Source organism: Canis lupus, unplaced genomic scaffold, assembly GCF_011100685.1.
Source record: "Canis lupus familiaris isolate Mischka breed German Shepherd unplaced genomic scaffold, alternate assembly UU_Cfam_GSD_1.0 chrUn_S734H897, whole genome shotgun sequence".
Classification (NCBI taxonomy): domain Eukaryota; kingdom Metazoa; phylum Chordata; class Mammalia; order Carnivora; family Canidae; genus Canis; species Canis lupus.
This window is the reverse complement of record NW_023331685.1, coordinates 4984-27824: the sequence shown is the minus strand read 5'-3', so window position 1 is coordinate 27824 and position 22841 is coordinate 4984. Positions and strand designations below refer to the sequence as shown.

At 38.2% G+C, this 22841-nt stretch overlaps 1 pseudogene; it reads right to left on the bottom strand.

Moving 5' to 3' along the window:
- Positions 1 to 22090: 22090 nt before the first annotated feature.
- LOC119879395 lies at positions 22091 to 22360 on the bottom strand (annotated as a pseudogene).
- Between the last annotated feature and the right edge of the window lie 481 nt (positions 22361 to 22841).

The following is a 22841-nucleotide window of genomic DNA, read 5'->3' as shown; positions in this document are numbered from 1 at the left end:
CAAAGTGGGGCTGGCCTCATGTGGATTATCCATCTAAACCAGCACAGTCTTCTTGTCAGCAGAGCACAGCGAAGAGAATGTGAGAAGGGCACTGCCAAGCATCAGGCAATTGGAAAACCACTGCAATCCCGGTAACTATATGGTATTCTGATAAATTGATTAAGTCTCCTTTTTCTTGGAACCAATCGAAAAGAGAAGGTGGACTACATAATCCAAAGCACCTGACTCTGACCTCAGACTTACTCCTTGGCCACAGATACAGATGAGGATTGAGGCAAGGGCAATATGAAGAATTGGCAGGGAGGAGTTATAGGGGCAGAACTGGAAGTGGTATCCCCGAAAGTATTCTGATTCTCTTGTCTCAGTGAGTGTGGAGAACAAAGTGAAAAAGGGAGGCAAGGTACAAAGAACAGGGTTATTCTCCAAGAAACATTGGGATCTGGAAGGATTACTTCTCTTTATTTTTATTTATTTATTCATGAGAGACACACACACACACACACACACAGAGGCAGAGACACAGGAGGAGGGAGAAGCAGGCTCCATGCAGGGAGTCCAATGTAGGACTCCATCCCAGGACTCCGGGATCATGCCCTGAGCCAAAGGCAGACACTCAACTGCTCAGCCACCCAGGCATCCCTGGAAGGATTACTTCTTATACTGAAATATCCATTCAGTGACAACCATAAAGAAACAGAATCAATGGGATAAGTGTTATTGGACAAAGAAAATGTTCTCCTGCTTATGTAACTGACAACATACTGTGCCAATGACATATCACCATGGTGAAGAAGGTTGTCTCTGGCAAGCAACCATTTAGTTATCTTGGGAAATAGGTTTTAGTTTCCCCAGATTGTGTGTTGATTAAAAAGAAAATGGAAGTTAGACCAAAATCTTCAGATGAGTTAGATGAATTATTTTCTGGATGAACATTAACAACTTAAGCTCCTGACTTGCTAAGGGATTCCTACTTAAGGAACAGCCAGTCTCCAAACAGGTTCCAGGCTATAAGCAGTATAACTTCTTAAAACTGATTCTTGCCGAAAGTATTTAGGGTTTTCATAGAAAATTAAATCGTGGTAAACCATGTCCTTGTGTGGTCTTTAATCATGCATATCAAAGAACTTAATAAATTAATCTGCTCTGTTCCTTTCACAAATTTCACTTCAGACACTTTGTATTCACGCATCAAAATAAGTGTCATCTGTAAAGTACAAAGTAGATAAGTGTCCTTTATTAATTAAATTTTAAATCATGAAATATAAACAAAATACTGCTAAAATTCAAAACACATTTTCTTTATTACTATATCACCTGAATGATATCATATTAATATTTCAAAGATAACAACTAAATGTTGGCAAAGTGAAATATTTATCTTTTTTATGTGTCTAGTAAACAAATGGTTCTTTTTTCTTTCATACATTCATATATCTACCAGGTATTATCTTTTTGAGAGCATTATGTACTTTGCTAGATCCCTGAGATATAAATGGGTCAATATATTGGGAAACACTCATAAAATTAATGCTAGACAATGATTATTGACAATTTACAAACTCAGTCCTCACAACCTCCTTTTCTATGAGGCAGGCACTGATATTATCGTTCCCAGTTTACAGATGAGAAAGACTGTGTCTCAGAAAGGTAAGATAACTGTCCAAGATGATACAACTTATAAGTATAAGCCTGGAATTTAAACCCAGGCAGGATGGTTCCAGATTTCTTGTTCTCTACAATGTCTTATGTTTCCTCTTTGATTACAGTCACAATATACTGCTATATGATAAATGCTACCCTGGGGCAAGTTCAGGGAGGGCACTGTGGAATCAGATGGCTGTCCTACTTAACCTAGTGTTTGAGACATTTCTTAAAAATGGCTTCCTGGCTGACCAATATCAATGTATTCAATGTAGGGGTGATTAGAGTTAACCAAGGTAGTATGGAGAGCAATGCAGAGAACTGTGGTGTGACATACTTGCTAGGATGTAGACAAGGACAAATATTCCAGGTGGCTTTAGCACAGGGTTGGGAGACTTGTTTGACTTTTATGCTAAACAGTATTCCCCTAAGCCACTTTCTCGAATGATGTATTCAATAGCTGTCTTGAGGCTTGACACTGGTTTACATAAACAAGTGTTAAGACTCGGGTTTGCCATCTGTTAGCTAGCATTTTAAGCATGGGAATATACTAGAGCATTCCTTGCCAGAGTTCTAAATTTCAACAATAATGTAATTCTTTTTACAGATAATTTTAAATTATCATCCTCCTTATGTGAATGTAAGATTTAAGATTTTCTTATGATCAAATGATTGGAAACAGGAATGTGACTCCATAATGGAAAAAAAAAGGGTATTCAAACCAGCCATGGCAGGAAATACACCAATGAAGTTTAACCCAACATAAGACCAGAGAAAATAAGATATTTTGAAAATTCAGAGTTAGCTGCAAGAAGTAATGTTACTCTCTGTTGTGGTGATGTCAGGGAAAGCCACTGGCCTCAGAGTAAGAGGCTCAAATATCAACAGCAGTGCATTTTGGGTGTGTTGCTGTGGGCCATGCCCACAATATTATATTCCTGAGATTCAGTCCCTTACCTATTAATAATGATATTGGCACATGTTCTATCTTCCTCAAAGTACAAGATGAGAAGCAAATGAAAACTGTAAAATGATATATGTATAAATATTACTGTCACTATATTCTAAGTATTATAATTTCCAGGTCCTATGGAAAGATAATTTTGCTTTTAAGGAATAATTAATCAAATCTGATTTTAAAAGAACAGACATAGTTAAATGTGATTTGTATCATAGAATTTCAATTTTCTTAATGGATGAACAGTTCATTCAATGAAGCAGTGGTTTTCCATATTTCCCTTTTGAATTAGAGGAAGATGACTCATAGTGGGTTTGAAAATTTTTCACTCAATCTTGTGAACAAAGACACTGTGGCTATTTTTAAAATTCTGACTCTAACACCCAGACGGATTTATTACTCAGATTGCACTCAGACAAATATGACAAAAAGCCAAGAAGAAACCACTTTTAGAATTTCTTTCACTGACGCTATTTTAAAAATATATTCCCATTTGCATTCAAGATATAAATCTATCTAGTGCCATGTTAAAACATGTCTCATTGAATAAAATACTAACAGTTGATTTAATGGACTATTTATTAAATGAAGCAATGCAGAAATCTCACAATTCTCCCTCACAGGAAGTGCATTAAGGCAACAATAACAGATAATACTTATATGTAAGGATGGCAATTATGCACTTTCCATACGGTAGCTTGCTTAAATTCACAACTGCGGTAATAAAAAGAGAAGGCAATCTCATTTGTGTTTGGATGGATGACAGGTCAGAAAGCAGGTTAAGTGGTGGCTGCTGTATTCAAACCTGGGCACTCTGACTCCATGGCTCCTACCCTCTGTGCTTTCTCTTTACCATTGACTCTCCTGAAGAAACTATTTTTAAAAAATTCAACTGGAGCATGACCTATCTATTGAATCTATAAAATTTCATGTACAGAATAATTTTGGGGGAGTTTGGAGAATTACTTACAGAAGCTGTTAACTTAAAGCTTGAATAAACTTCAAAAATATCAGTCATTTACATCAAATGGTGTGGTGTGTGCCATAGTCATGGAAGAGCAATTCTTTCTGATGGTTACTTAGACTATAACAACTTATTCTCTTAGGGGGCCTAAGATAATAATAAAACAGGCACCAGGGGAAAAGCTATTAGAGCAGTTAAATTGAGCCTCAGGCTTGATCTCTCCTTTGATGCCTTTGTTAGGCCTGCCTCTGCTAGAAAGCCACTTCTAAGCCTGCTCTGAGCATGCTCTAAGTTTGTCATAATATACCCACTGCAGAATGTGTTTCTCATTTCTGGTCCCGTTTCACAAAGCTTGCTTAGATGCTTTGACATTCTGCATAAAAGATGCTGTGTGTCTTTTTTTTTTAAGATTTATTTATTTATTCATTAGAGAGAGAGAGAGACGCAGAGACACAGGCAGAGAGAGATGCAGGCTCCTCGCAGGGAGCCTGATGTGGGACTCCGTCCTCGGACCCAAGGTCATGCCCTGAGCCAAAGGCAGACACTCAACCGCTGAGCCACCCAGGCGTCCCGATGCTGTGTGTCTTGTCCAAGTGATTTTAGATATTGGACTCAGGTCCAAATGGACATTATGAGTAGCCCTTATACAGCAAAGAAATAGATTAGTATGCAAATATCTTAAAGGTTTAACCCAAAGAGAGAAGTTTATAAAAGTTCTAAAATCAATCACTCTCTCTCTCTCTCTCTGTCCCCTTAACCTGAAAACATCACCATTTCACTTGTATTTTATTGTCTTGGATTTTGTTGGATATCAAATTCTGTTTCTTTTTATTTACATTTAACTGAAGTATAATTATAATAATTAATATATAATGTTATATTAGTCTCAAGTGTACACTATAATGATTCAACAACTCTATACGTTTCTCAGAGCTCATCAACGTAAGTGTACTGTTAACCTCCTTTATCTTTTTTTATATATTTATTTTTTATTGGTGTTCAATTTGTCAACATAGAGAATAACACCCAGTGCTCATCCCATAAGTGCCCCCCTCAGTGCCCGTCACCCAGTCACCCCCATTCCCCGCCCACCTCCCTTTCTACCACCCCTATTTCTTTACCCAGAGTTAGGAGTCTCTCATGTTCTATCTCCCTCTCTGACATTTCTCATTTTCTCTCCTTTCATCTTTATTCCCTTTCACTATTTTTTATATTCCCCAAATGAATGAGACCATATAATGTTTGTCCTTCTCCGATTGACTTATTTCACTCAGCATAATACCCTCCAGTTCCATCCACGTCGAAGCAAATGGTGGGTATTTGCAGTTTCTAATGGCTGAGTAATATTCCATTGTATACATAAACCACATCTTCTTTATCCATTCATCTTTCGATGGACACCAAGACTCCTTCCACAGTTTGGCTATTGTGGACATTGCTGCTAGAAACATCGCGGTGCAGGTGTCCCGGCGTTTCACTGCATCTGTATCCTTGGGGTAAATCCCCAGCAGTGCAATTGCTGGGTCATAGGGTAGATCTATTTTTAACTCTTTGAGGAACCTCCACACAGTTTTCCAGAGTGGCTGCACCATTTCACATTCCCAACAGTGCAAGAGGGCTCCCCTTTCTCCACATCCTCTCCAACATTTGTTGTTTCCTGCCTTGTTAATTTTCCCCATTCTCACTGGTGTGAGGTGGTATCTCATTGTGTTTTTTTTTTTTTCATTGTGGTTTTGATCTGTATTTCCCTGACGGCAAGTGATGCGGAGCATTTTCTCATGTGCCTGTTGGCCACGTCTATGTCTTCCTCTGTGAGATTTCTGTTCATGTCTTTTGCCCATCTCATGATTGGATTGTTTGTTTCTTTGCTGTTGAGTTAAACAAGTTCTTTATACTTCTTTGAAACTAGCCCTTTATCTGATAGGTCATTTGCAAATATCTTCTCCCATTCTGTAGGTTGTCTTTGAGTTTTGTTGACTGTATCCTTTGCTGTGTAAAAGTTTCTTATCTTGATGAAATCCCAATAGTTCATTTTTGCTTTTGTTTCTCTTGCCTTCATGGATGTATCTTGCAAGAAGTTACTGTGGCCAAGTTCAAAAAGGGTGTTGCCTGTGTTCTCCTCTAGGATTTTGATGGAATCTTGTATCACTTTTAGATCTTTCATCTATTTTGAGTTTTTCTTTGTGCATGGTGTAAGAGAATAGTCTAGTTTCATTCTTCTGCATGTGGATGTCCAATTTTCCCAGCACCATTTATTGAAGAGTCTGTCTTTCTTCCAGTGGATAGTCTTTCCTCCTTTGTCAAATATTAGTTGACCAGAAAGTTGAGGGTCCACTTCTGGGTTCTCTATTCTGTCCCATTGATCAATGTGTCTGTCTTTGTGCCAGTACCAGAATGTCCTGATGACTGCAGCTTTGTAGTACAACCTGAAATCTGGCATTGTGATGTCCCCAGATATTGATTTTCTTTTTTTAAAATTCCTCTGGCTATTCTGGGTCTTTTCTGATTCCACACAATCTGAAATAATTTGTTCTACACTCTCTGAAGAAAGTCCATGGTATTTTGATAGGGATTGCATTAAACGTGTAAATTGCCATGGGTAACATTGACATTTTCAACAATATTAATTCTGCCAATCATGAGCAGGGAATATATTCCATCTCTTTGTGTCTTCCTCAGTTTCTTTCAGAAGTGTTCTGTAGTTTTTAGGGTATATATCCTTTACCTCTCTTGGTTAGGTTTATTCCTAGGTATCTTATGCTTTTGGGTGCAATTGTAAATGGGATTGACTCCTTAATTTCTCTTTCTTCAGTCTCATTGTTAGTGTATATAAATGCCACTGATCTGGGCATTGATTTTGTAACCTGCCACACTGCCAAATTGCTGTATGAGTTCTAGCAATCTTGGCGTGGAGTCTTTTGTGTTTTCTATGTAGAGTATCATGTCATATGCAAAGAGGGAGAGTTTGACTTCTTCTTTGCCAATTTGAATGTCTTTAATGTCTTTTTGTTGTCTGATTTCTGAGGCTAGGACTTCTAGTACTATGTTGAATAGCAGTGGCATACCTTCTTTTATTGAGCTTTGCTTTATTGCATTCATAGATATTGCATTTCTTAGAAATTAAAGGTTTGTGGCATCCAGCAAGTATAGTGGCACCATTTTTCCAACAGCATTTTCTCATTTTGTGTCTCTGTGTCACCTTTGGTAATTCTCCCAATATTTCAAATTTTTAATTGTTATTTTTATTAATGTGATCTGTGATCAAGTGATCTTTGATATGTCTATTCTAATTGTTTTGAGGTGCTATGAACAGCGCCCTTATAAGACAACAAATTTAATTGAAAAATATCATGTGTGTTCTGACTGCTTCACCAACTGTTTCCCCATCTCTTTACCTCTCCTCAAGTCTCCCTATTCCCTGAGACACAACAATATTGAAATTAGGCCAGTTAATAACCCTACAATGACCTCTAACATTTAATGTGAAAAGAAGAATCATAAATCTCTCACTTGAAATCGAAAGCTAGAAATGATTAAGCTTAGCAAGGAAGGCATGTCAAAGCTGAGATAGGCCAAATGCTAAGCCTCTTGTGCCAGTTATCCAAGTTGTGAATGCAAAGAAAAAGTTTTTAAGGAAATTAAAAGTTGCTACTCTAGTGAACAGACAAGTGATAAGAAAGTGAAAAAGCTTTATTGCTGATATGAAGAAAGTTTTAGTGGTCTGCATAGAAGATCAAAATAGCTACAACATTCCCTTAAGCCAAAACTTATTGCAGAGCAAAACTCTTCAATGCTATGAGGGCTGAGAGAGGCAAGGAAACTGCAGAAGAAAAGTCTGAAGCTAGCAGCAATTGGTTCATGAGGTTTAAGAAAAAGAAGCCACCTCCATAATGTAAAATGAAATAAAAAAAATGAAATAAAATAAAATGAAACAGCAAGTGCTGATGCAGAAGTTGCAGCAAGTTATCCAGAAGATCTAGCTAAGATAATGAAGGTGGTTAAACTATGATACACTCTATGACTTTCACAGCTAGCGAGGAGAAGTAAATGCCTGGCTTCAAAGCTTCAAAGGACAGGCTGACTCTCTTGCTAGAGCCTAATGCAGCTGGTGACTTTAAGTTGAAACCAACATTCATTTACTATTTAAAAAATCCTAGGGCACCTAAGAATTATATTAAATCAAGGTGCCTGGGTGGCTCAGTTTGTTAAGCATCAGACTCTTGATTTCAGCTCAGGTCATGATCTTGGGGTCATGAGATCAAACCCTGTGTTGGGCTCCACACTTAGCAGGGAGTCTGCTTGAGATTCTCTGTCTCCCTCTCCCCCTTGCTCTGCTCTCTTACATAAATAAATAAATAAATAAATAAATAAATAAATAAATAAATACATACATACATACATACTTTACAGAAAAATAACTGCTAAATTTACTCTACCTGTGCTCTTATAAATGGAATAGCAAAGCCTGGGTGATAGCACATCTATTTACAACATGATTAATGAATATTTTAAGCCCACTGTTGAGACTTACTGCTCATGAAAGATTTTTTTTTTTCAAAAAATACTGCTCATTACAATGTATCTGGTCATTCAAGAGCTCTATGATAGAGATATATGAAATTAATATTGTTTTTATGCTTACTAACATAACATCTGCTGTGCAGCCCATGACTCAAGGAGTCATTCAACTCTCAAGTCTTATTACTAAAGAAATAAATTTCCTAAGGCTATAAGTACCATAGATAATTATTTCTCTAATGGTTCTGGGCAAAGTCAATTGAAAACCTTCTGAAAAGGAATCACCATTCTAGATGCCATTAAGAATATGAGTGATTCGGGACACCTGGGTGGCTCAGTGATTGAGTGTCTGCCTTCGGCTCAGGATGTGATCTGGGGATCTGGAATCAAGTCCCACATTGGGCTTCTTGCAAGGAGCCTGCCTTTCCCCTATACCTATGTCTCTGCCTCTTTCTGTGTCTCTCTCATGAATAAATAAATCTTGGGATGCCTGGATGGCTCAGCAGTTGAGTATCTGTCTTTGGCTCAGGGCATGATCTGGGAAGTCCCAGCATCGAGACCCACATCAGGATCCCTGCATGGAGCCTGCTTCTCCCTCTGCCTGAGTCTCTGCCTCTCTCTGTCTCTCATGAATAAATAAATAATAATAATAATAATAATAATAATAATAATAATAATAAAAGATAAAACCACGAGTGATTCATAGAAAGAGGTAAAAAAATCAACATGAACAGGGGTTGGAAGAAGTTGATTCCAACCTCCTGGATGACGTTGGAGGTTCAAGACTTCAGTGGAGGAAGTAACATGCAGATGTGGTGAAAATGGCAGAGAACTAGAATGAGAAGTGGGGGCCAAAGATGGTGAATGAATTGCTTCAAACTTTAATGGATAAGGAGCTTCTTTTTGTGGATGAGCCCAGGGAGAAGTAGGCTCTTTCTTTTTTCTTTGCTGTTCTTTATGGTTCTCTTCTTTCTTGCTTCTTAGTTCTGTCAGATTGCGTTCTTTCGTGGCGTTTTCCAAAGTGCTTTGGCGTCATTTCTTTTATTTCCTTTATTTAGTGGCGTTCTTCTTTCGTTCTGTTCTTTCGGTCTTTCTTTCTTTCTTTCTTTCTTCTTTCCTTCTCTCTTCTTCTTTTCTTCTTCCTTTTCTTTCTTTTTTTTTTTATATTTTATTTATATATTTGACAGAGAAATAGAGAGCGACAGGAAAGCACAGAAGAAGTGGGGAAAATGGCAAGAGAGAAGCAGGCTTCCTGCTGAGCAGGGAGTCCAATGTGAGGCTGATCCCAGGACCCCGGGATCATGACCTGAACTGAAGGCAGATATTTTTAACTGACGTGCCACCCCAGGTGTCCCAACCAAAAAGTGGTTTCTTAAGATAGAATCTACTCCTGGTACAGATGGTGTGAATATTGTTGAAAATGACAAAAAAAAAAGATATAGGAATTACATACACTTAGTTGATAAAATAGTGGCAAGGTTTCAGAGGATTTGACTTCATTTCATAGAAATTCTACTGTGGGTAAAATTCTATCAAATAGCATTGCATGCTGCAGAGAAATTGTTTGTGAAAGGAAGAGTCCAATTATGTGGCAAACTTCATGGTTTTTCTTTGTTTTAAGAAGTTGCCACAGCTGCCCCAACCCTTCAGGCAAACAACCACCCTGATCAGTCAGCAGCTATCAACATCAAGAGTAGGACCCTTCCACCAGCTAAAGATTATGCCTTGCTGAAAACTCAGATGACAGTATTTTTGGCAATAATGTATTTTTAAAATTAAGATATGCACATTATTTTTTAGACACCAATGCTACTGTACACTTAATAGACTCTAAAATAGTATAACATAACTTTTATATGCACTGAGAAACCAAAAAAATTATTTGAATCCCTTGTTATGATACTTGCTTTATTGTGGTGCTCGGGAACCAAATCAGCAATATCTAATAAGTATGTCTGTAGATATAGTTCCTATTATAATTTAATATAGTTCCTATGCATTTAGACATATATATAAAGTTTTATATATAAAGTTTCTGATTTTAGCTCTGCAATGTGGCATTTGGCTAATACAAAGGAGAAGATTTGCTGCAACTACCCATGGGGGAATAATTAAAGAAGGCATAAAAAGAATGTTCATATAAAGAATGTTCAAAAACATTAGTAACATAAGAAATACAGCACACACCATTGAGTCAGTCAGAAATCATAGTAGGAAATTATTCCTCACTGGCTTTGATGTCACTCTGCAATTTTTATCCACCAGCTCTAATCTTGTCTGGTCTACCCAGTGCATGCCAACCTTCAATATCATGAGAGTGTTTGGAGGAGTATGAAATGGAGAGTTCTTGCATCCTCCCCCCAAAATTCTTATCTAAAAGGGTTGATGTGAGACCTAGGAACCTCAATTTCTTACATCTCTACGAGGTGATGAAAAGGCTGCCCATTAGCAGGTCACACAAGTACATGCTAGCATTGTTGGCCCATGGCCTTTCTTCACAGTCAATGCAAATAGTCCACTTAGAAGGGGACACTGATCTAAGTATAAAGAATGTGTCTGGCTATTAGAAATGACAAATACCCCCCATTTGCTTCGACATGGTTGGAACCGGAGGGTATTATGCTGAGTGAAATAAGTCAATCGGAGAAGGACAAACATTATATGGTCTCATTCATTGGGGAATATAAAAAATAGTGAAAGGGAATAAAGAGGAAAAGAGAGAAAATAAGTGGGAAATATCAGAGAGGGAGACAGAACATAAAGACTCCTAACTCTGGGAAATGAACAAGGGGTGGTGGAAAGGGAGGGGGGTGGGGGGTGGGGGTGACTGGGTGATGGGCCCTGAAGGCGGGCACTTGATGGGATGAGCACATGGGTGTTATGCTATATGTTTGGCAAATTGAAATCGAATAAAAAAAAAGAATGTGTCTGGGACAAAGAGAAAGTCTCATTTTCAAATTTGATTGAAACCCTAATTCTCAGGTAGGTGATACTTTCTAGGTTACTGGTTATGGGTTTGTTATGGGTTGAGTTGTGTTCCTCAAAAGCTATTGTAGTCCTAACACACAGTACCTCAGAGTGTGACCTTATTTGGAAATAGAGCCATTGCAGATATAATTAGTTAGGATGAGATCAGACTAGAGTAAGGTGGACCCCTAATCCAATATGACTGGTATTCTTTATACAAAAGAAGGAAATTTTTAACATACAGGCAGATCATGCACAGAGAGAAGATGACTATGAAGACACAGAGGACAATATTCATCTACCAGCCAAGACAGGGGGGCCCTTAGAACAGATTTCTCCTATATGGTCCTCAGAAGGAACCAACCCTGGTGACATCTTGAATTTGGACTTACCACCTCCAGAGCTGTGAAACAACATTCCATGCTACTCTCACAACAGCCTCAGGAAAGAAATACAGTCACTCACGCTCCTAAATGGTGTTTGCAAAATTTAGGAAAAAAACATATTTATTATTTTAATCAATTCTCAGAGTAATATAAATAATAATTTTTTATATTCTTGGTATCTTAAGACCAGTCAGACAAAAGTGTCTCTCCAAGATCACACCCAAGGATGTTGGGGTTAGTGAAGATTGTACTTTTTATATGTTCCTTGATGTGAGTCAATAATGAAGACTGTCCACCTCAAAGTACTTGGTGTTGGCAACACAGAGCTTACTGGAACACCTGGCCTTATGACTGTGAGGTTTTGCAATGTGTTTCCATTTCACAGATAAGTTCCACAGAATTATTTATACATGTTTAAAACATGGAATGATATTATCTATCCTCTTCAAACTTCAATGTGATTCTGGGAACCAGTTAGATAATGCTCTCCAATGCTTTAATCTTCTTGGAAAAAAAAAGATATGTAATTTTATATTAGTCTCATCATATTTTGAGTTAAGAAATTATAAACAAGAAATGACATTTGTCTATAAAAAAGACATTATCTAACAGAGATCGCTCTAAAATGCCATCACAGCCCTGTTGATGACCCTTCATGTTGTCAAATGGCCAGACACACTTAGCCACATAACTGTGTTTCATGAATATTCAGTATATTGTCTTAATTGTTGACATCTAAATTTAAGCTGTATACGGCCAGGAACACTTACAAGAACAGCATCACTGTGTGTGCAGGTACTGCATGCTTTCTCATCTTTGGGGCTCCAGTTTTCACACTCTCATCTCATGTTATCTGAATCCACAGAGATTCTGCACAGTTATATATGAGAAATGCTCCTTCCATTTATCCCTGTTACACTTTCTTAGAAACCTCAACTGCAACCAGAGGTTTAAGTTTTCTTTTTGCAAATTGAGCTTTAGAGAAATGAAGAATGAGTGTTTGTAATATATATACAAAAAAAGATTATGAAGAAGCTGACCACAAGGCACACCTGGGCATTTGTCATGCTTTAGGACTTTAAAGAGCTCATAGTACTTCTTTTTCATAACCATTACATTGGATAGGAAACCCATTAATCTTGAGTCTCTACGCAAAGAGGAATATGCTACCTGGGATTCCCTCAGTAGGAAGCTAGGGTCTCAGGTTAGATCTCCCAAAACAGCAATGATATTTGGTAAGACCATTTGGGAATCCTAGAACGATGATGTGAAAGTGAAGAATGGTGGAGTGGACACTGCATAACATGAACCCACTTGAATTATCAAACATACTCTTAAGCATATAAAAACCTAATATTTTTTATCATTTGGTAAACTCCCTACAGGAACAGTTTTGTTTGTTTGTTTTTGCCTTTGTTTTCATACTTGGAGACATTACAACACAGGAATGTGATTGCCAAATAAATATCTAAAAGAACAATTTGTATGTTTTACTTTATTTTGTTTACATTCATTTTACTAGTGAATTGATTTCCTGGTTCACATAATCTGGATTCAGCCAATAATCAACAACAATCTGTGAGACTGTATTGATGCTGTGGTTATATGCCCATCATTGGCTAACAGTGCAAGTAAAGATTATCATATGAATTGGAGTATATTTTACATTTAAAGAATGTTTTTGTTATAGGTGTAGGTGTACTTATACAAAAGATTGATTATGTTTATAAAAATTTATAAAATGTGAATTCAGGTTTAGGTCTAATTTTCTCATCGACCATAGTATTGGTAAAAATAATGTCACTGGAAGGAAATTAGTATTCTCCATGATAAAAATTTAAATGAGAATAAATCTGCAAAATTGTACCATGGCAGAATGCATTTCTTCTTTTCTTTTTTCAGAGTACTTATGAATAGCACATGTAAATATTCCATATTTGTCTAAGGAAAAAACTCAATTATTGACTAGTATGCTGATTTTGTGGAGCTTTTTTTTTTTTTGTTTTTTTTTGCATTTTCCCCTCAATGATGACATTTAGTACTCAACTAGTCTTCTAAATCCAAAAAACCAACATTATTATATGCAAATGAAATGCTCAAAGTGATAATGGCTGGCCCAGGAAAATTGTTGATATTCCATGTAAAAAAAAAAAGTATTTCTGGTATAATGAATCTGAAAAGTGCAGGATTAAATATAGACTGGCTTATTTAACACAGTTCTTCCTTGTATTTAAACATATTGGAATCTTCAGGAAAATAATGCAGTATGCAGTGTTTCCTAATTTATTTGCTGTGGTTAGGAAACACTTTTGCTAACACTGATGTTGTAGCTTTGTAGTATAATGATGACCCATAGAAATGATGAGGACATGCTGAGACACTTAGCCACATGTGAAGCGCCATCAATAAGCTCTCCTTCACCTCTGTGCTCCTGCAGCAGTTGGTGGGACTCATTTATATTGACAACCTCTCTCACTAAATTCTAAATCCTTGTATTTCTGGCTAGCCTGAAGACTCCTTAAGATCAAGAAGTGTCCCGCACATTTATGCTTTTTTCATGAACCCTTTTGCAACTAAACAAATTAATAGATAATTAAATCTAAGAATAGTAGTTGAAAATCATTTAAGGGCATAGCAAAGTTTGTATAAAAGATATTCACAAAAGAAATCAACTGATTATGAGCATTTTCCAGCACTTCCCAAATATTTTAGAGTTTTCTGTCATGATATTTTAACAGAATAATCATTTTGCCTATATTTAACACCCCTTAGCAACAATAATCATCCCATGCCCATAAGTCTTGTCTTGGGTTCTATGGCAAGGGCAGTTGAATGGGCTTGAAGCACTCCAGTTCCACCAATAACTTCCTGTGGGCACATTACTTTATCTTGATGAGCTTTGAGTTCCTAACAATAATAATGTGTGGGCATTATGAAGTCCAAATGATTAGTTTATGTAAAACATTTAAAATAATAATTGGCATATTATAAACTAGCTGCCAATTATTATAGTTAAGGTCATCCAGCTCATTGTGCTATATTTGAAACTGCCCAATCACTAAAACTGCTTTATAGATCTTTAGGGAAAAATGTTTCACTTACAGCCTTACAGCCAGATGCCAGAATTGAAATTGCACAGGGTAAGATGCCAGGAATCTCCCTGAAAGTGCGCATATAAACTCCAACAGTGTATTACTTTCAGGCAAACTAACTTTCCACAGGCTGGGACAATCAGGGAGAGATCCAATCTCACAACAGGCATTATTCCAAAAGCTAGATCTGTTCTTATGGGTATCACCCTTGGTTGTGACTAGTTATAGGCACTCTTCCAGCATGACTCTACTACAAAACATGGACATCAACTTGTTCAGCTCTCATTATCTAGTAGATAGCCTACTAAATTTGGAGTCACATCTGCCATTGAAGAAACTTAATGAGAATTTTTCTTCAGAATATCTAAGCCAATCTCAAAATTCCCTCCAACACCTGTACAATCTTGTTTTTACCGATGTGATCACATATTGCCTCCAATGTGCCAATTACTTCATTTCCCTTTGTTTTTAATGTTATTTGCCTTATTCCATATATACATCACTTACTAGATTTGCTCATTTGACTGACAGAAAAGTCGTTTTAAATATAATACTCCTTTTTCCTTCTTATTGCCCCTTTCTGAGTCAATTGCTCACGATTTACTGGTCTAGGACTCACATATTCCTCCTGACTGATCTATTGTGACTCAAATATTTTTCTTTTCTTAATTTATTTAGTAGGACATCACTAGGGAACCAAGCACAGTCTACATGTCTCACACAATAGTTAGCAATATAGACAATAACCCCTTTATGTAACACAACAGAAGATAAACATAATTAAATACATAAATTGTATGACATATTTTATCAATTAGTGAAGGCAGAGATTGCCCAGAGGATGGGATTCAATGAGGAGGTGATTTTTTTTAAACTTTTTAAAAAATTTATTTATTTATGATAGTCACAAGAGAGAGGAGAGAGAGAGGCAGAGACACAAGGCAGAGGGAGAAGCAGGCTCCATGCACCGGGAGCCCGACGTGGGATTCGAATCCCGGGGTCTCCAGGATCGCGCCCTGGGCCAAAGGCAGGCGCCAAACCGCTGCACCACCCAGGGATCCCGAGAAGGTGATTTTTGAGCACAGATTTACAGAACATAGGAAGTCAGTCATGCAGAAATCCTAATGAAACACCACTTTGTAGTGGACAATAGGTAAGCAAGTCTAGAATCAAACGAGTAAATAAGGGGCTAATGCTATAACCAAGGAAAGGGATAATGGTGACTTAGATTAGGATAGTAGCAATTAAATTGGTAGAAGCCATCTTATTGAGGAATATTTTGAAGATATAGTCAAAAGCTATTTGGTGGTTATTTTGGATTTGATGTGTAAAATAGGGAGGAGAAAAAAAAAACAAAACTAAAATAAAAATAAAAAAATAAAATAAAAAAAGGGAGGAGTGAGTGATGTTCCTGAAGTTGGGCTGAGAAAATGAAGAGATGGAGGGGCATCATCTGGTAGGGAAAGACTCCAGATGGATATAGCCCATGAGCATGAGTGTGGGACACAGAGGAGGTCTTGAACAAGCATTTGGGTCCAGAAGGCTGGGATTTATAAGATGTTGATTTGGACCTGGAGATGTTAAATTTTGGATATAATACTGTAGAAGCCTGGATGAAACTCACAGACAAGTGAGCACAGATAGAAAACAGAGTCCTGGGGCACTCCCAGATGAAAAAGAAGGTGGGAGAAGATGGAGGTCCAACACAAAAACACAGAAGAAGAAAACATCAGGAGGAGGACAAGCAAGGACAAGCCTGGAAGCCAATGGAAGAGAAGCCATGGTGAAAGGAGAAGGTTTAGCACTGTAGAGGTCCTTGGTGACCTTACTGAGAGCAGCACTGGTGGAGGAGTAAAAAAGGAAAGGCCTGGCTGGGATGAGCTCAATAGAATGGCTATGAAGGTCAGTGAGGACTGGATGACTGTTTAGAAGAGTTTTCTGCAAAGAGCACAAATGGGGCAGTAGCTTGGGGAAGAAACAGAAGGAGGACTGGAATAACATTGTATTGGGCACCTTCTGTTGCCCCTCCATACCTACTTTCTACCCTTTTCTACCTACTTTATGCCCAGGAAGCTTCTGCCTGGACCACACCATACCAGTTCCCTGAGCCTCGGCTTCAGGCCCCTGGGGAGACAGAACAGATATTGTGATGTGAAAGAGGTTAAGGCAAATATCCTAAAGCTCCTTTCCTGCCCCTTGTTGCTGCAGGTTGGCTGGATTCTCTGCTGAAAGTGATTCCAGCTGTCATGCAGCCCTCTCACTGCAACTAATTCTCCAGATTCCAGTAACCACTCTCACTTCTTGCCTCTTTAGCTAAGTGGCAAAAGCCTCCCAATACCACTAGCTTGAGATTACTGCAACATGTCTATATTAGTTCCTTATGCTGTTTTTAACAAAGGATAACACACTTAGTGGCTTGAAACAACAAAAATTTGTTATGTTTAGTTCTTTAGGTTAGAAGTCTGACACATATCTTGCTTGGCTAAAATTAAGATGTCAAGAGGGCCATATTACCTTCTAGAGGTTCTAGAATTCATTTCTTCGCTCTTTCCTGCTTCTGCAACCCCCACTTGCCTTGGCTGGTGGCCCTTTCGTCCATCTTCAATTCCAACAAAGTTGTACCTCTCTGTGAGTTTCTTCTGCAGTCACATTTCTTTCTCTTTTCTTCTGTCTCCCTCTTTCACACTGAACCCACCTAGATAATTCAAGATAACCTCTACATCTGAAAGTCAGCTGACTACCAACCTTAATTCCATCTGCTACCTTAATCGTCCTTTATCATGCAACATGATGTACACACAGATTCTGGGGATTAAAAAAAATGGACATCTTTGGGAGCCATTATTCTGCCTATCACAATGCCTTATTGCAATATGTCATAAACACTGCCAGAAAGATTGTAAATAGTTTCTTCCCTTCATTAACTTCTAATTAGCCAGTTTGTGTATGTCACTTGCTGCATACTGAAGACCTAACTGAAACAATTTTAAAAAATAGTGAAATAAAAGCCTATTTTTAAGGAGATGGTAGTAATGATCCAGTAGAGCAAAAAAAAAAAAATGGCATAAGTGTGAGAGAGAGATGTGTTGGAGCAATCTCTTGTGTAGGGGAAGGAACAGGATCTGGTGTACATGGGGGTAAGAATGGGAGCACATCTGCAATACAATGAGGGAGTAATTGCAATCAGTGGGCAAAGATTGGATGCTTTCAGATTTCCTCAAGATTCTAGGAACAGTGAGGAGCAAGATCACTAGTGGAAAGTAAAGGTGTTGCTGTCAGAGATTGGGGCCAAGAACAAAATGGGAACCTGCCACCTAGGAAAGTTAAAGAATAAACAGAGTTTGCATTTTAATGGAAGTGATATTTATTCCTATGGGAGTGAAAATTCTTTTTTGGAAGGGAAGTGACAAATCTTTGATATTGCTGTGTAGCCCTCCAAAAGGCCATAATATATGAAAACATATACAAGCATTTCTAAGGGAGGTGATTAAAAAATACCTAAGACTCCATAGGAGAGATGATAATAAATAAAAGATTGAGAAACACTGGACTAGCACATACTACAGCATGAAAACCTGAAGACTCTCTTGAAATTCATGGCAACAACTTCAAAAGACAGCAGTGATGGAAATAGTGTGCTTTAATTTATTATTATTTTTACCCTGTAATGATGCATGGTTGTGGTGTTGAGTGGGTAGAAACCTGTGTTTCATTATGGTTGGCTGTGTGGAAGGAAAAGGGGAAAGGGAGCAAAAGGGAGGGAGTGTGCAAAAGAGTGATTTTACAAGAAGTTACTGTGGCCGAGTTCAAAAAGGGTGTTGCCTGTGTTCTCCTCTAGGATTTTGATGGAATCTTGTCTCACATTTAGATCTTTTATCCATTTTGACTTTATCTTTGTGTATGGTGCAAGAGAGTGGTCTAGTTTCATTCTTCTGCATGTGGATGTTCACTTTTCCCAGCACCATTTATTGAAGAGACTGTCTTTCTTCCAGTGGATAGTCTTTCCTGCTTTGTTGAATATTAGTTGACCATAAAGTTGAGGTTCCGCTTTTGGATTCTCTATTCTGTTCCATTGATCTATGTGTCTGTTTTTGTGCCAGTACCACACTGTCTTGATGACCACAGCTTTGTAGTACACCCTGAAATCTGGCATTGTGATGCCCCCAGCTATGGTTTTCTTTTTAAAAATTCTCCTGGCTATTCGGGATCTTTTCTTATTCCACACAAATCTTAAAATAATTTGTTCTAACTCTCTGAAGAAAGCCCATGGTATTTTGATAGGGATTCCATTAAATGTGTAAATTTGCCCTGGGTAACATTGACATTTTCACAATATTAATTCTGCCAATCCATGAGCATGGAATATTTTTTCCATCTCTTTGTGTCTTCCTCAATTTCTTTCAGAGGTGTTCTATAATTTTTAGGGTATAGATGCTTTACCTCTTTAGTTAGGTTTATTCCTAGGTATCTTATGCTTTTGGTTGCTATTGGGACTTCATCAAGATAAGAAGCTTTTGCACAGCAAAGGATACAGTCAACAAAACTAAAAGACAACCTACAGAATAGGAGAAGATATTTGCAAATGACGTATCAGATAAAGGGCTAGTTTCCAAGATCTATAAAGAACTTATTTAAACTCAACACCAAAGAACAAATAATCCAATCATGAAATGGGCAAAAAGACTTGAACAGAAATCTCACAGAGGAAGACATAGACATGGCCACCCACACACATGAGAAAATGCTCTGCATCACTGGCCATCAGGGAAATACGGATCAAAACGACACTATGAGATACCACCTCACACCAGTGAGAATGGGGGGAAAATTAACAAGGCAGGAAACCACAAATGTTGGAGAGGATGTGGAGAGAGGGGAAACCCCTCCTGCACTGTTGGTGGGAATGTGGAACTGTGCAGCCACTCTGGAAAAACTGTGTGGAGGGTTCCTCAAAGAGTTAAAAATAGACCTGCCCTACGACCTAGCAATTGCACTGCTGGAGATTTACCCCCAAAGAATACCAGGCAATGAAGCACTGGGACACCTGCACCCCGATGTTTTCTAGCAGCAATGTCCACAATAGCCAAACTGTGGAAGGAGCCTTGGTGTCCATCGAAAGATGAATGGATAAAAGAAGATGTGGTCTATGTATACAATGGAATATTACTCAGCCGTTAGAAATGACAAATACCCACCATGTGCTTCGACGTGGATGGAACTGGCGGGTATTATTGCCTGAGTGAAAACAAGTCAATCAGAGAAGGACAAACATTATATGTTCTCATTCATTTAGGAATAGAAAATAATAGTGAAAGGGAATTGAAGGGAAGGGAGGAGAAATGGGTAGGAAATATCAGAAAGGGAGACAGAACATGAAGACTCCTAACTCTGGGAACGCACTAGTAGTGTGGTGGAAGGGGAGGAGGGCAGGGGGTGGGGGGGTGACTGAGTGATTGGCACTTAGGGGGGCACATTGATAGATGAGCACTGCCGTGTTATTCTGTATGTTGGCAAATTGAACACCAATAAAAAATAAATTTATTATGTAAAAAATTTTTAAAAAAAGAGTGATTTAATGAATTTCATGATTTCCACTGGGGAAATGCCATAGAATATCCAGGCTTCTAAAGACAGGCCATGGGAGGATGGTGACTACCCTTGGGCCCCCATGAGAAGTTTATAAACAAGAGTGAAAAATCCATTCATTTACATCTCACTCCCATCTTCAAACAGTATCTATTTATTACAGGTAAGCAGTTTAAGGTGTTTTTTATACAGATTAATTTCTTTTAGCATATATTTTTTTTCTTAGTTTCTTTTTAAAAGCTTTTATTTGTTTATTCATGAGACACACACACACAAGAGGCAGAGACGTAGAAGCAGGCTCCATGCAGGGAGCCGGATGTGGGACTCGATCCCGGAACTCCAGGATCACACCTGAGCCAAAGGCAGATCCCTTTTTGCTTATTTCTAAGGAGAAGGAACGATTTATAAGATCCAATATAATGTGAATTTTCTTATAAAATGGGAGAAGTTTCGTAATAAAATAGAAGAGGAGCATATGGAGAACATTCATCTATTCACTGCCAATATATTCATTGACTTCGTGGGAAAAAGAATGACAAAATAAAATCCTGGAAAACAGTCATTTCTTACTCATAAGGACTGTCCCTAAACATTGCTTCCATCTTTCTACAATTTCACTTAATATAATGTCTATTTTGCTATGCTGGTTGTATAAACTCTTAGTTTGTTCATAAGTCCTCTCATATCTATCATGTTTGTTCTAGACCAAAAGCTCCTCTTGCTGCCAGTGAATGTTTCCATGTTGTTTTGTAAACACCCACAGTAATTTAACAGCCACTCCAATCCATCTGAAGGGTTAACTTGCCTTCAAGCTTATGTCTCCTTGTTTGTGTTCTTTAAAATGTAGCAGAACGAACTTACTTTCCTTGGAATTTGCCAGACCACTGACTTTGAGGAGTGAAGGACCAAACTTCCCAGAAGATAAGGCTTGACTACATTTGAAAACAACTGCCACTGATGCCAGCAAATATATTTAGGATCCTGTGCACAGAGAACTAGCCACCAGGCACCTGCTTCTCCTGGATGGAGCTCCCCTCCCTTTTCCTATGTCTTTCCCTTTAAAACCTTCCAGCTTCACCTGGACAGAAAAGATGATCTTTGAGATGTTAGTCCACCATCTTCCTGGCTGCTGGCTTCCTGAATAAAGCAAACTTCCTTCTCCCACCATCACATGTCTCTTGAGTATTGATTTTCCAGCAGCAAGTAGCTGAATCTGAGTTTGGAACCAGTTCTCTGTCTGGTTAAAGTATCACCTAGCACATAATTCCTCATACTATTACCTTGACTCCACAGGCCCCTCTGTTTCCCTGTGCTGGTATTCTTATATTCAATTTCAAAACCCCATGGCAGTTGTGTTTTACTTGCCTTTGCAGTGTCTATCCTTTAACATCAGCTTTCAGAGAATACCAAGAAAGAAAAAATCCAGCATCGACATTTGGCATTTAAATGCTAGAACATTATCCCCTTATTTAGTTAGCCACTTTTGGGCTGCCTTACACCTAAAGGTACTTTTTTCCTTCTCCCCCCTGTTCATCAGTTTTTGTCCTAAATTCTACATATGGGTGAAATAATGTGGTATTTGTTTTTCTCTGACTGTTTTCACTTAGCATAATACACTAGCTCCCACCATATCAGTGCAAATAGTAAGATTTTACTTTTTTGATGGCTGAGTAATATTCTACTGTGTGTGTGTGTGTGTGTGTGTGTGTGTACCCACATCTTCTGTATCCATTCGTCTGTCAATGGACATCTGGGCTCTCCCATATTTTGGCTATTGTAGACATTGTTGCTATAAACATTGGAATGCATGTGCCCCTTCAAATTGCTGTGTTTGTATCCTTTGAGTAAATACCTAGTAGAGCAATTGTTGGGTCATATGATAGTATTATGTCTAACTTTTTTAGGAACCTTCGTATCTTTTTTATTATGTAATTAACCCATTTATTATAGGCTAGCCATTTTTCAAATGGTGGAACTTCTACTGGTCTTTCAACTCCTTCAGTCTCCTGATGGCGGACTTCACTGTGATGGCAGAAGTGGTGCCGTTGGTCCAGGCACCACTGGCTATGGTTTTCATGCAGGAGCCACAGTGCCAGATGCCCACAGCTCATCTTTTCATCCTGGTTTTGTCATAGAGGGAGCAAATGCACTTGGTGTGCTGACTTATTTCAATCTTCTTCACCATTTTCCTGAGGGAGGCACCATAACAGGTCTTGTATTTACCCACAATTCTGATTTCTTGGTGCATTTAGCCATGTCCCTGCAAACTAGGTCCGAGCCCAGAGAGGATGACAGTCTGTGCCAGGAATATCCACATCTTTTTTTTTTTTGTATATGTTTTTATCAGAGTTCGATTTGCCAACATATAGCATAACACCCTGTGCTCATCCCGTCAAGTGCCCCCCTCAGTGCCCATCACCCAGTCACCCCAACCCCCCGCCCACCTCCCTTTCTACTATCCCTTGTTCGTTTCCCAGAATTAGGTGTCTCTCATGTTCTGTCACCCTCTCTGATATTTCCCACTCATTTTCTCTCCTTTCCCCTTTATTCTCTTTCACTATTTTTTTTTTAAATTCCCAGAACAGGTTCTTTATAGATCTTGGATACTAGCCCTTTATCTGATAAGTCATTTGCAAATATCCTCTCCCAGTCTGTAGGTTGTCTTTCAGTTTTGTTGACTGTTTCTTTTGCTGTGCAAAAGCTTCTTATCTTGATGAAGTCCCAATAGT